Source organism: Dermochelys coriacea, chromosome 2, assembly GCF_009764565.3.
Source record: "Dermochelys coriacea isolate rDerCor1 chromosome 2, rDerCor1.pri.v4, whole genome shotgun sequence".
Taxonomy (NCBI): Eukaryota; Metazoa; Chordata; order Testudines; family Dermochelyidae; genus Dermochelys; species Dermochelys coriacea.
In genome coordinates, this window is record NC_050069.1 from 115,008,554 (window position 1) to 115,020,410 (window position 11,857).

Here is an 11,857-nt window from a genome sequence, read left to right on the forward strand (position 1 = left end):
TGTGCCGTGCTGGCTCCTCCATTGCTGGGGCTCGCCCCCACTGCAAGCGCGACGCTCTGGCTCTACGGTGCCTCTGGAAGGCGGCTCCTCCCTGCCGAGCCAGGGCACCACTTTTTGGTACCCCCAACCACTTTGCGTCTTAGGCAGCTGCGTAGTTCACCTAGTGGTTGCACTGGCCCTGGATATGTGGCAGTGTACTGTACTTTTATTTTCATGAACTGAGGCTGAAGAGATGTGTATCTGATAAAATCATTAGTTTGGAGAGATTCTGGGGAAGTTCACATGATGCACACTTTGCTAATAAACCAAATCCTGCAGTCCTATGCAGGCAGAAGTTATTTTGAATTCAATGGTCTCTTCATCATCATAATCATAGGTTCAGATCATTCTCTTCCATAAAGAAACATGCAGGAGAGGGCCTGAGCGGACAGACAACTCCACAGGTTTGTCTGTCCCCTCACCCCCACAGATTAAGATTGGGGTGTTTATGGCAGGGGTGGGGGGATGCAGATTGATCAGGCAGTGATTAAACCTGACCAGCGTGAGACAGCAAGGTCCATGGGAAGAGCTGCACTCCTCCCAGCAACACATAGCAGCCATAGAGGGCTACATACAGCAGCTGAATCCTTGCTCTGTGCCAGGGTTTCTCAAACTTCATTTGACACCATTACCCACTTCTGACAACAAAAATTGTTAGGAAACTCCAGGAAGGGGTATTGAAGCCCAAGCCCAAGGTGGGGGGCAAAGCCAGGAGTGGGGCCAAAGCCAAAGCTTGAATGCTTCAGCCCAGGTTGGGGGGACTGTAACCTGAGCCCTGCTGCCCAGGGCTGAAGCCCTCTGGCTTCAGCTTCAGCCCTGGGCAGAGAGCCTTTGGCTTTGGCTTCAGCCTCAGACCCCAGCAAATCTAACACCAGCCCTGGCAATTAAAATGAGGTTGCAACCTGCTTTGGGGTCCTGACCCACAGTTTGAGAACCACTGCTCTATGCCCTTCTGCAAACCTCTTGGAGCTCATTTTTTAGCAGAGACACTTCAGACGTTTCCTAGGGAACGTGGGGAGCAGGAGACAATCTATGAAGCCACAGAGCCCCACCTCCATGCCTTACTGAGAGAGAGAATCACTCGATCTCAGTCTCATCTGCTGATTCTTTCTTTTTGTAGATGAGACTGAGACATCGTTTTAAGAAATAATACAATACACTGATGCCTTTAATTTGACATTAGTTAATATACCAAGGCAATTATTGTTGATCACAATCTTCATCTTCACAGCGGAGGGAAAACAATGATGAACAGTAGAAATATGGCATCAGAAGGCACCAAATGACATACTTATGAAAAGTTACACTGTGAGCAGACCATGCACAAATATCGTCTTAGCAAGTTGCCTGTAGGTCACAGGATAAGCAATTTTGAAATGACTGAGCATCTGGACATAAGTACTGTAACATGCTTACATTTGATAATCTACAAATTGCAATCTGGTTAGAACAAAATAAAGGGATTCTTACAGTCTGGCTTTCAACAATGCAGCAGCATGTCAGTGATTGTGGGCCACAAACTGGGCAGTATTCAGACTGCAGTCATCACCCAGCAGCTCACTTCAAGCAGTGGAGAAGGGGGCTAGATGAGCTCTACTCCCACCAACATCTCTGCCTTCAAGGCTCCTGACTGTGGGAGATGTCCAGCAATTGGCTTGGATGCAGTCCTTAAGCTAGAACAAGGCAAAGGAAGCTGTCCAAGCAACTAGGTGAATCCCTGACTGGCTGGCACTGTGGACCCTGCCTACTTGCCTGACTCCTGGTTCCTGCCTCTCAGCCTGCTCCTTTCCCTCTTTATCCCAGATCCCTGTCTGGTCCCAGTTCCTGCTTCCCTGCCTTGCTCCAGGTCCCAGCTTCTTTGCCCTACCCCTGGCTACTGAGTCTAGCTCTGACCCTTGGCTTAATCCCAGACTCTGACTCTGGTTTGCCCCTTGGCTTGCCCCCTGATTCTGATTTAAACTTTGACCCTTGGCCTGACTCCTGACTCCGTCTCCAGTGTGGATTCCCAACTCTAACCATTAGGCATGACTACCTATGCCCCGGTCCTTTCAGCATTCTTGAACTGCTACCTATTCCTTCGAGTGGGCCCAGCTGAGGCTAGACCCTGCAGAGTTCCCTGTATCCCCAGGGGCATCAGTGCTGCATGATAGGTGTTCTGCCTCCAGGCAGATAACAGAGCATTGCAGGCACAGAACGCACAGCTGCTCACTGAGAATCAGGTGTTGTGGGAGCAAGCCCATCAACTCCAAGAAGAGAGTGCTGTGTACCTGTTCCATTTAGCCATGCTGTCACCTGAGCTGGGACCTGCTATTCCTCTGCCCAAGCACTTTAATGTGAGCTGCTCCTAATTCCAAGGCTTCATGAACTGGAGCCACCTCTTGTTATTGCTTTAACCTCAGACATACTCTTCCAATCAGAGTAAGGTAGGCCTGGTAGTCTGCCTGCTGACTGGGGAGGAGTTGGAAGAGGCCTTCTCCACTGTTGGGATGCCTTCTAGAAGGTGATATCAACCATCTTCAACAACCCCGCTCCACTGATGCTGCCTTGCAGAAACAATAGAAACTCCAACAACTCCGACTTCTTATGCTGCTCACTTCTGCTGTCTCGTATCGGACATGGAACTGAATGAGGTGGCCCAGTTATTTCATTTTTGATGGAGTTTGTGGGATGAGGTCAAGGATGAATTGGCCCAAGATGAGATTCCCCCAAAGGTTATGGACACTTTCATAGATCTTGTTATCTGGATAGACATATGATATATGTGAGCAATGGGATGAAAGAAGAGGGACATCACAACTGTGCCCCTGCTATTTCCACTCCACCATGATCTGATGAAGGTTAGACCTGGCCTGCTGGCAACTCACCTCTGATGAGTGAGAGTGCCAGTGATAACTTAATCTGTGTTACTATTGTGGTGAGCTGGGCCATGTTATCTCCAGTTGCCCCAAAAGGAACCCATCCTGAAGGAACCTGGCAAACAAGTCAGACCAGCTCCATGAAGGGGGCTAACCTGGGTGCCCTGACCGTGTTCCCCTGAAACCTAAACTGACATCCTGACTGGAACACGTCAGTTCCTGTCAACCAGCAACACACTCACAAGTACCAGTTGAGTTATGAATCCCAGCCATCCCCAACCACTCCCTCTACAGCAGTCCCTCATTGACTCATGTACAGCAGACAACTTTATTGGTGCCAAGGCATGACAGATTCTCCTGCAGTTCAAGCCCATTCCAGACCTAGTAGAGATGATCAAAGGGTCTCTCTTTGATGGAAACTAGTCAGTGCCATCCGCTGACAACTTGCCACCCCCACACCCCCAACAGGGACTATAATTACCCAGCTGAGCTACAACCTGGGGCAAACATACTGTTCAGGCCATATCCATCACAAACTAGCCACTCCGCACACCTACCTTCAGGAGAACTTAGCTAAGGTGTTTATTCACAAATCCACCTTGCCCACTGGGACACCAGTCCTCTTTATTAAAAAAGAAAAAAGAAAAAAGAAAAAAAAGATGGCAGCCTCCAACTATGTGTGAACTATCAGGCGGTGAATCAGGTCACTATTAGAAATGGATACCTGCTACCACTAATCCCTGAGCTAATGTACTGTATGACTGCTGCTCAGCTTATACATAAAACTATGGTGGAGGCATACAACCTAGTATGTATTAGAGCTGTGGACAAATGAAAAACACCTTTATTACAGCAACTTTGATTATCTTTCAGAGTAGCAGCCGTGTTAGTCTGTATTAGCAAAAAGAAAAGGAGTACTTGTGGCACCTTAGAGACTAACAAATTTATTAGAGCATAAGCTTTCGTGAGCTACAGCTCACTTCATCGGATGCCTATGATGATTATCTTGTGATGCCTTTTGGTTTGAAAAACACATCCAAAACATTAATGTTTATTAATGATGTACTCTGGGACATTCTGGACCAACATGTGGTAGCTTACCTGGGTGACACTTTTTTTTGGACGATGCCAAACACGACACCAGGCTATGCTGACATGGCCTCTATGGTAAACTAGTAAAATACACCTTTGATTAGTTCACCATAGAATTCTTGGGGATCTTTTCCCCTGTGGGTACTGAAATGGACCCATGCAAGGTAAAGGCAGTCCTCAAGTGGGCAATGCTACAGAACATTCATGAGCTACATTTCCTGGAGTTGTCAAACTTCTATCAAGTATCAGAGGGGTAGTCGTGTGAGTCTGGATTTGTAAAAGCGGCAAAGAGTCCTGTGGCACCTTATAGACTAACAGACGGATTGGAGCATAAGCTTTCGTGGGTGAATACGCACTTCGTCAGTTGCATCCAATGAAGTGGGTATTCACTCACGAAAGCTTATGCTCCAATACATCTGTTAGTCTATAAGGTGCCACAAAACTTCTATCAGTGGTTCATTCTGGGGTTCTGGAAGTGGATCACCCCTCTCACTGCCCTTCTCCACAAAAACAGCAGATTCCTCTAGTCTCCTGAGGCACAGCAGATCTTCAAGCAATTAAAACTCGCATTTATCACCACTCCCATTTTGGTCCACCCAGATACCATGCAAACCTTCATCACCAAAGGGATGCCTTCCCACTTGGTGACAGGAGCAGTGCTATCCCAAAGGCACAGTCCTTCAACAGTTGTTACATCCATGCACTTTTTACTCTAGGAAACTCACACCTTATGAATTTTGGAGAAAGAACTCCTGGCAATTAAGACCACCTTCAAAGAGTGATGCTACTATCCAGAAGAAGCCTAGTGTACATCAATCATAAGAACCTAGAATATTTGCATGAAGCCAAGGCATTCAACCAATGATAACATCAGTGGGCCTTACTCTTTTTGCACTTTGATTTCGTAACCTCTTTTCATCCAGGAACCAAAAATAGTAAGGTTGTTGTAGAACTACCCAAGTCCCATGGGTTTGAAACCTTTCTGACAGGTGTAGACCACTCACATTGTCTGCATTGACCCACTCCCCTGCCAGGAAACTGCCTGGCTCTGGGTGGATCAAGTCATCCGCTTCCATGGCCTCCTGGAGTGCATCACCTCCAACAGTGGTGAGCAATTTCTCTCCCACTTCTGGCAAGAAGCTCACCAGATTTTGGGCATCTGCTCCTGTCTTTCCTCTGTCTATTGCCCCCCAGACAAATGGTCAAGGAGAGAGAACCAACCACAATCTGGAACAGTATCTTCAATGCTACATAAACTTCCACCAGAACAACTGGTCCTTGCTGCTACCTCAGACACAGTTCATGTACAATAATGTAGAACATGCTTCTATGGGGAAAAGCCCCTTTTTTACCCTTCAAAATATCAGTTCCACCCTCAGTTTTATCCAGAGCTACTTGCAACTTCCAACAATCCAGCAACATTGAACTGGATACAACAGATACATCAAACCCAAAATGACCCAAGTGTTCATCTCAAGTACCCCCAAAAGTGCTACAAACAATATGTGGACTGTTTACAACAGGAGAGGTCCACCCTTTTGGTAGCTCAGAGGTATGGCTCTCAATGAAATACCTACACATGGATAGGCCATTTCATAAATTGGACTACCAGTTTCTTGGCCCCTACTGAGTTTGCCAGCAAATTAGCCCAGTCACCTTTGAACTCACGCAGTTCTCTCCAAATATACCCTGTTTTGCATATATCACTCCTGAAGCCCCAGATTCAGGACCCATTTCCTCACCGTTCCCAGTAGGATGACCAGACATCCTGATATTATCAGGACAGTCCCAATATTCGGGGCTTTGTCTTATATAGGCACCTATAACACTCCCCTGTCCTGATTTTTGCTCATTATTTTTTGAGGGACAAAAAATAAAGAAAAATGCCATCATGTGTAGCTATCCTGAAATGCTGGAATGGGATGGAGGGTTGTTAGTTTCTAGGGCTTGAGCCTAACCCACTGAAGTCAATGAAAAAATTCCCATTAACAGTGGTGATTTTTGGATCAGACCCCAAGAATACATAGAGAGTTCCATACATGTTTCTGATGTGCCAGATCCTGCTCTTACGGAAGTTAATGGGAAAACTTTAATGGTGCGGGATCAAGTCCTTTGTCAAGAGTCATTTGCATGTTGTACAGTAGTCACTTCTGAAACACTAACATTTTTGGTTACCAAAGTTATCCAGTGGTCCCTTGTGTTGAATGATCTATACACCAATTATCCAAGGGACAGGATGCAGGTAAACAGTACAGCTGGCATCCTTCTCACTCTTAGGCTTGACATGAACAATTCTCCCAGCATCTGATAGCCCTAGGCCTGGATCACATACTGTGATATGGCACTTGTCTCTCTGGGATTTGGAAGTTAAAAAAAAATCACTGGATTGACTGTAAAACGGGGATTTCTTTTAAATTAATTTCTGATATTTCCACTAACTGTATAAAAATGAAAGTGACCTGAAAAAGTAGGTCTAACCAGTTTGTTTTATTTATTTAAAACATATGCAATGATACTTGCAGGAAACAATTTACCATTGGTTAGGCTTTTAAGGTCCTGCTGGGAAGGGGGAGAGGAGGAAGAAGCTGGCCTGATAAAGAATGTTGCACAACTGGAAAAGGTGAAGTTCAGAGCAGCTGTGGGATTACAAATCCTGGAATTGCATAGATGAATGTATTGCTGAGGTCAGCATCTCTAAGGGCAGGTGAAGGTGTTGATTGCTCTGTTAACAGCCTCCCTTGTCTGCTAGAGAAATATCACTAATTTTTTCCTCCCTTTCCATTTAAAAAAGTCTTCAAGAGCAATAATAAAAACTCTCCACAATGTTTTCTTTTTAACACATCCAAAGTATCAGAAAAAGATGTCATTTAAGACAAATTCTGCCCATCCCTATGGCAACTAATGGAAGCATTTAATACTATATATACAAAATGTAATTTTCTCCCCCGTCATTCCTAGTTATACTTTTCTTTTTATGCTAAAATTGCTCCATGCCACCTACAATGAAAATGAAAATGCTCCTGAAGTGACATACATCAGAAGTGCAGCATCACAAAGACAGAGATCAAATGACCAATTAGAAAATGAAATATTGATCCCAAAAAAGCAATTGACGAAATTAACAAGTGCTAGAAACATATACATCTGAAGGGTCATATTTGTAATTTTAGAAGACTCCATATTAAAACCAGTGTTATTTCTGTATGAAAAAGGTTAAATGCTAAAGATCAAGTCAGTAAATGACAGTATTTAAAATATTCCCATGCAGAAATCAGATCAGTGTGCCCTGGCAGGTAAGGAGTAACAATCTTTAAAAGCTACTGTATAGTATAATTCCTTGGTTGCAGCCTCCTGAAACCCCTTCTCTTTCAGCACAGTACAAAATAGCACTAGAATTTAACCTAATTCAGCTGAATTCATGGCTTAAATATGAAAATGGAAGTGTGAAAGTAACGTGGCTGTTTCATCTCCCTTTCCAGAATGAGAGAGATGAGGAATATTCATTATATATAGTTAAGTGCTGTGAAGCTGCTGGTGTAAAGAATATAATGAAAATTAGCGACTGACCATGCAAAATATGCACCTTTCATTATTGCTCTCTGTATCTTATCTGTACCGGCTTCTGATTCAAGCTGGTGCTATCTGTCTTGCAATATACAGTATAATGTATCATTATTTAATTCAAGCACACAATGAAATAATTCCTCCTACATCTCTCCACTTGAAATTGTGCAACATGCACAAAAAACAGGAACCCAATTTCAGTTAGGGTAGATTTAAAAAGAAGGCATGACAGTAGTCAAGGAGCTAGCCTAGCATTGTTAAGAATAGGAATATTTTGCAGTAATGGCCTTTGGTACTTTGTTGCAATGATGAAACATATATAGATATTTTTAGGAGTGGGCTCTTTGGCTATTAGTGTGGTGTTATCTTAACTGAAGCATTCCAGGCATGAGAGAAGTTCATCCCAGTCATTTTTGAGCATGTTGTGCCACTGTTGCCTAGATTCTTAAGTTCTTTTTCAGAACATTGTGCTCTCTAAACAAGAGGTCTTGTGTAATCACCAGCTAGCAGCACATCCCACCATTCCACAAAGGACCACAAAGCAAGAAGCTACAAGATGGTTGCTTAATAGCAGACAGATTAAGTGAATATTTTTTGCCTCTTTTAATTAGGGACATCTGACGCAGGCTAGTGAGAGGAAGGTATTAACAACTAATTTCAAGGAAGTTTTCTGCCAATATTTCTGCCAGGGTTGGCCAGGGAAGTGCAGCTTCCACAAGTGGCATACATTGATGTATTGTGACTACACTGATTTACCCTGCTGAGGATCTGGCCCTGAATATTTAGATTTTCATAGAAGAATCTGTTTTAAAACTTTCTTGTGTAAGTTTTCTGTCATCCACAATCTCTCTTAGACCATCATGCAAGCAGACTGAGCCACACCACGGTGTTGCTCAAAGTTTCTGAAGTCCTAGTTTTAACAAAGACCCCTTCCTGCTAAGCAGCTGAATTTTCTACTGAACTTAGTGGGAAATGAGTGTGTGCTTGGTACCTTGTGGGACTCAGCCTTAAAGAAAGGACTAATTTGGAAAATATCTCTCCACAGCAGACAGATGGTGAACACAAGAGGTAAAGGAGGGAATGGGCTAAGGCAAGAGGTGGGACTCTGTATGCGGTGGGAGTGGTGACCCTTTCTCCCCTCTCCTCAATCTGATGTGTCCATCGTCAGTATCTGCTATTTGGATTTGGATTTTGGTTTGTATTTCAGTTCATATTGGTATCTGAATACCTTCCACATGGCCTGATTTATATACAGGGTGAAGACAAATTGAAGATACAACAAATCCTGATTTGATTGGATCCCAGACTGAAGTTGCTGGATAGGGAAAAGGGTCTTGACTAAAGACAGTTGAATAAAAAAAGTTTTTGCCAAATAAGTTATGAGACAAATAGGATTCAGACAGATACACAGCTGACTGAATGCCACCTAATAAATTTGACAAAACCCAGCAATATTTGCCAAAGAGCATAGGGCCAGATTGTACCAATGGCTAATCACCTGCAAAGATGAGTAAACATGCAGAAGGTGTTAACCCTGTAACGTTAACTATGTTGCTGAGGATGGTATAGGCCAGCTATACCTTGCCGCTAATTAGCAGGATCTTGGACCCTTATCTATCACCCAGGGATTAGAAGGGAAAGATAGTGTACCTACCTATCCTGTGATGCAAATGGATAAAGAAGAGAAAAGAATAAAGTAAACATATAACAGCTTTTATTTAAACAGATCACTTAATAAGAAACAAGAGTGAGATGTGGTTTGACAGTTTGGGGTTTAAAACCCAGGCCCAACCAAATAGGTACCCTGGCAATAAACAAATAAACCTAAAACAAAAATACCCCAGATACTGCACCGTATCTTGGTGTTCATAGGCAGTAGATGGTTCGACCCCACGTTGTCACAGGCGAATGATGGACCCTGGGTCTCAACTGCTTCTTAAATGGAGATCAACAGGATCTGCTGATGCTAAAGAGAGGCCTAGCTCTGCGATCCCCCGAGGGTGAGCGATCAACAGGACCTCTGTACCTCTCGCTGCAAATGATGTGGGATTCAGAGATTGGTAAGCACAGTCATGGTTCTTAATTCTGATATCTCCAGATGCTGATCTTCTGATCCTCGTTGCCGAGCAAATACAACGCTACCGTGATGGTCTCTAGGACGGACAGCAACTAGGCTGCAGGTGCTCAGAGTTTATATAGGCACAAGCGTGCCACGGTTCTGAGGTAAAACTGGCAGCTCTCCTGCTGGAACCTGTTTGAACCAGTTCTGTGCTGACCGTTAACTGCTTTCCCTGCCAAAGTTCCAAAAGAGCGTGAAAACGTCAACAAGAAGTTAAACAAAGATGGAGTCGAGCCGTTGTTCGGCAGGCACGCCATTTGAATTTCAGACTCCATATCTAATACCTGGTCAAATACCTTAATCAAATGTAAAGGCATAAAGAATAACTTATTTTAAAGCACAAAACAACCTATAATCGCGATTTAATATACAAAAACATGTTACAAAGGTGCCCCCTTACTCCCAAGGAGTGGGGTGGGAGTTGAGTCTGCTGTGCCTTCCCAGCTCACAGGCTAGAGCAGCTGATACAGTGAAGCAGGAAAAGTAATTTGTGCCAAGCATAGAGCCAGCACAGATTGCCTCCCCTACTCTGCAGTGCCAGTCCTAGCCCAAAGGATAACTGTGGATCAGATTGTGACTCAGTCACAAACTGGTTCTTGGTCTGCACATGGGGCGGTGTAACTATGCCCTGCCCTTTACTAGGGGCTCATGGCAAAACCACAATGGAGCCCACCTCAAGTGAATATTATTCAACCAATAGTATAGCATAAGAGAGCACTATACTGTACCTCTTTTTGGCTTGAAAGCAGGAAGCAGTGGGTGGCTGTACATACTAATGGCCCTTACTAGAAAGATTCCTAGCCAGGAAGTACCCAGAATGGCTTTGGGAACGGGCTTTATCCATTCAACAGAGTATGAGAGCCAAAATCTGGTACTATCTAAATCAGTCAGGGTTTTGCCCCTGTCTTCAGACAGACCAGGATTTAATTCTGTGAGACTATCAAGTGTACAGTAAGATATCAAAGATTAATACCAATACAAACTTGACTATAATTTTCTTTTAGATGACTGGACCTAAGAAAAAATGCCCTTTTATGGAAACAAATGTAAAATCACAAACCTGAGGACGTGAACACACCAAAACAGAATGTACATTTTAAACAGAAGAGAGATGCAAAATACTTCCCCAGAAAGGGATTACTGGGGAAAAAAAATCTTTGGAGGCATAAAAGGATGAAAGGCAAGCAGCATGCTGGGATACATCAATAAAAGGGCAGCATACCAATCAAAAGACATGATGCTACTGGACAAGGCATTTGTACATCTCAAAATAATGTATTCAGACACTTTTAAAAAAACCCAGAAAGGCACCCACAATGATTTGAGGTTTTTTCGGAGGGAGGAAATAGAGGGAAAAGGTTGACTTAACTCTTCCTAGTGAAGAAACCTTTTTGAGATGAGCAGTTACAGATGCTGAAAATGCTCATCATACACATTGGGATCCTCAGCTGGTTTAAATCCATGCAGCTCCACAGACTCTGAACTAGATGTGGCACAAAGACCACATACTGGCCACTGAGTAGCATGTAAAGATTGAGTAAATACTTTTCTAGACCCTTCAGATTTCTGTTCTCCCAACTTTGTCTTTCTCCCTCTACATTTTTACTTATGTCCCTCCACTTTGAATATTAATTTTGTTAATACAGTTCATTTAAATACTAAATGTATTGGGTTGCTCCTCATTAATATGGCCAATGAGCTCATTAGATCAAGATACCACTCCTACTGATTTAATTTAAAGAGCACTTCTGTTACTACAAAGTATTATTACTTAATAATGAAATGTGCTTTCCATCCTCACACCCAGTACACTGCTTGTCTACTGCTCACAGGACTCCACCTCCACAGGTCCATAAGAAACATGGCCTTTTCACCTTCCAAACCCCTCATTTAACTCCAGACTTCCCAATATCTTCTCCTCTTTGCTGCTGCAGATGGCGTCTTTCCCCTCCTTCCCTCCCTGGAGTAATTTCTTTATTCAGGTATATTCCATATCTGAAGTTAGGGTAGAGTGACAGGGTTGGGTGTCACAGAATCAGAAATTAAGGCAGCCATGTTTAAGGGGTCAGATAGATCCAGAGTTCAGTGAGCTGTACCCAGTCACAGTGAAAGGATTTTTAAAATACCTGTACACTGGAGAAATAGCCATACAATAATTGTTCAAATCCCTGATCTCTGGTTGGCTAAT

General features: G+C 43.6%; 1 long non-coding RNA gene across 2 annotated transcripts in view; it reads left to right on the forward strand.

Annotated features, from left to right (window-relative positions):
* LOC122458408 overlaps window positions 1-10,974 on the forward strand; it is a 28,747-nt gene extending 17,773 nt beyond the window's left edge. Inside the window, exons 1-3 of one of the 2 annotated variants that reach the window (XR_006278453.1) lie at window positions 8,074-8,133; window positions 9,423-9,610; window positions 10,674-10,974. This is a non-coding gene — a long non-coding RNA (uncharacterized LOC122458408). Of the gene's footprint in view, window positions 1-8,073; window positions 8,134-9,422; window positions 9,611-10,673 lie in introns of those variants that run through there. The other variant, XR_006278452.1, reaches the window with a different exon arrangement.
* The last annotated feature ends 883 nt before the right edge of the window (window positions 10,975-11,857 follow it).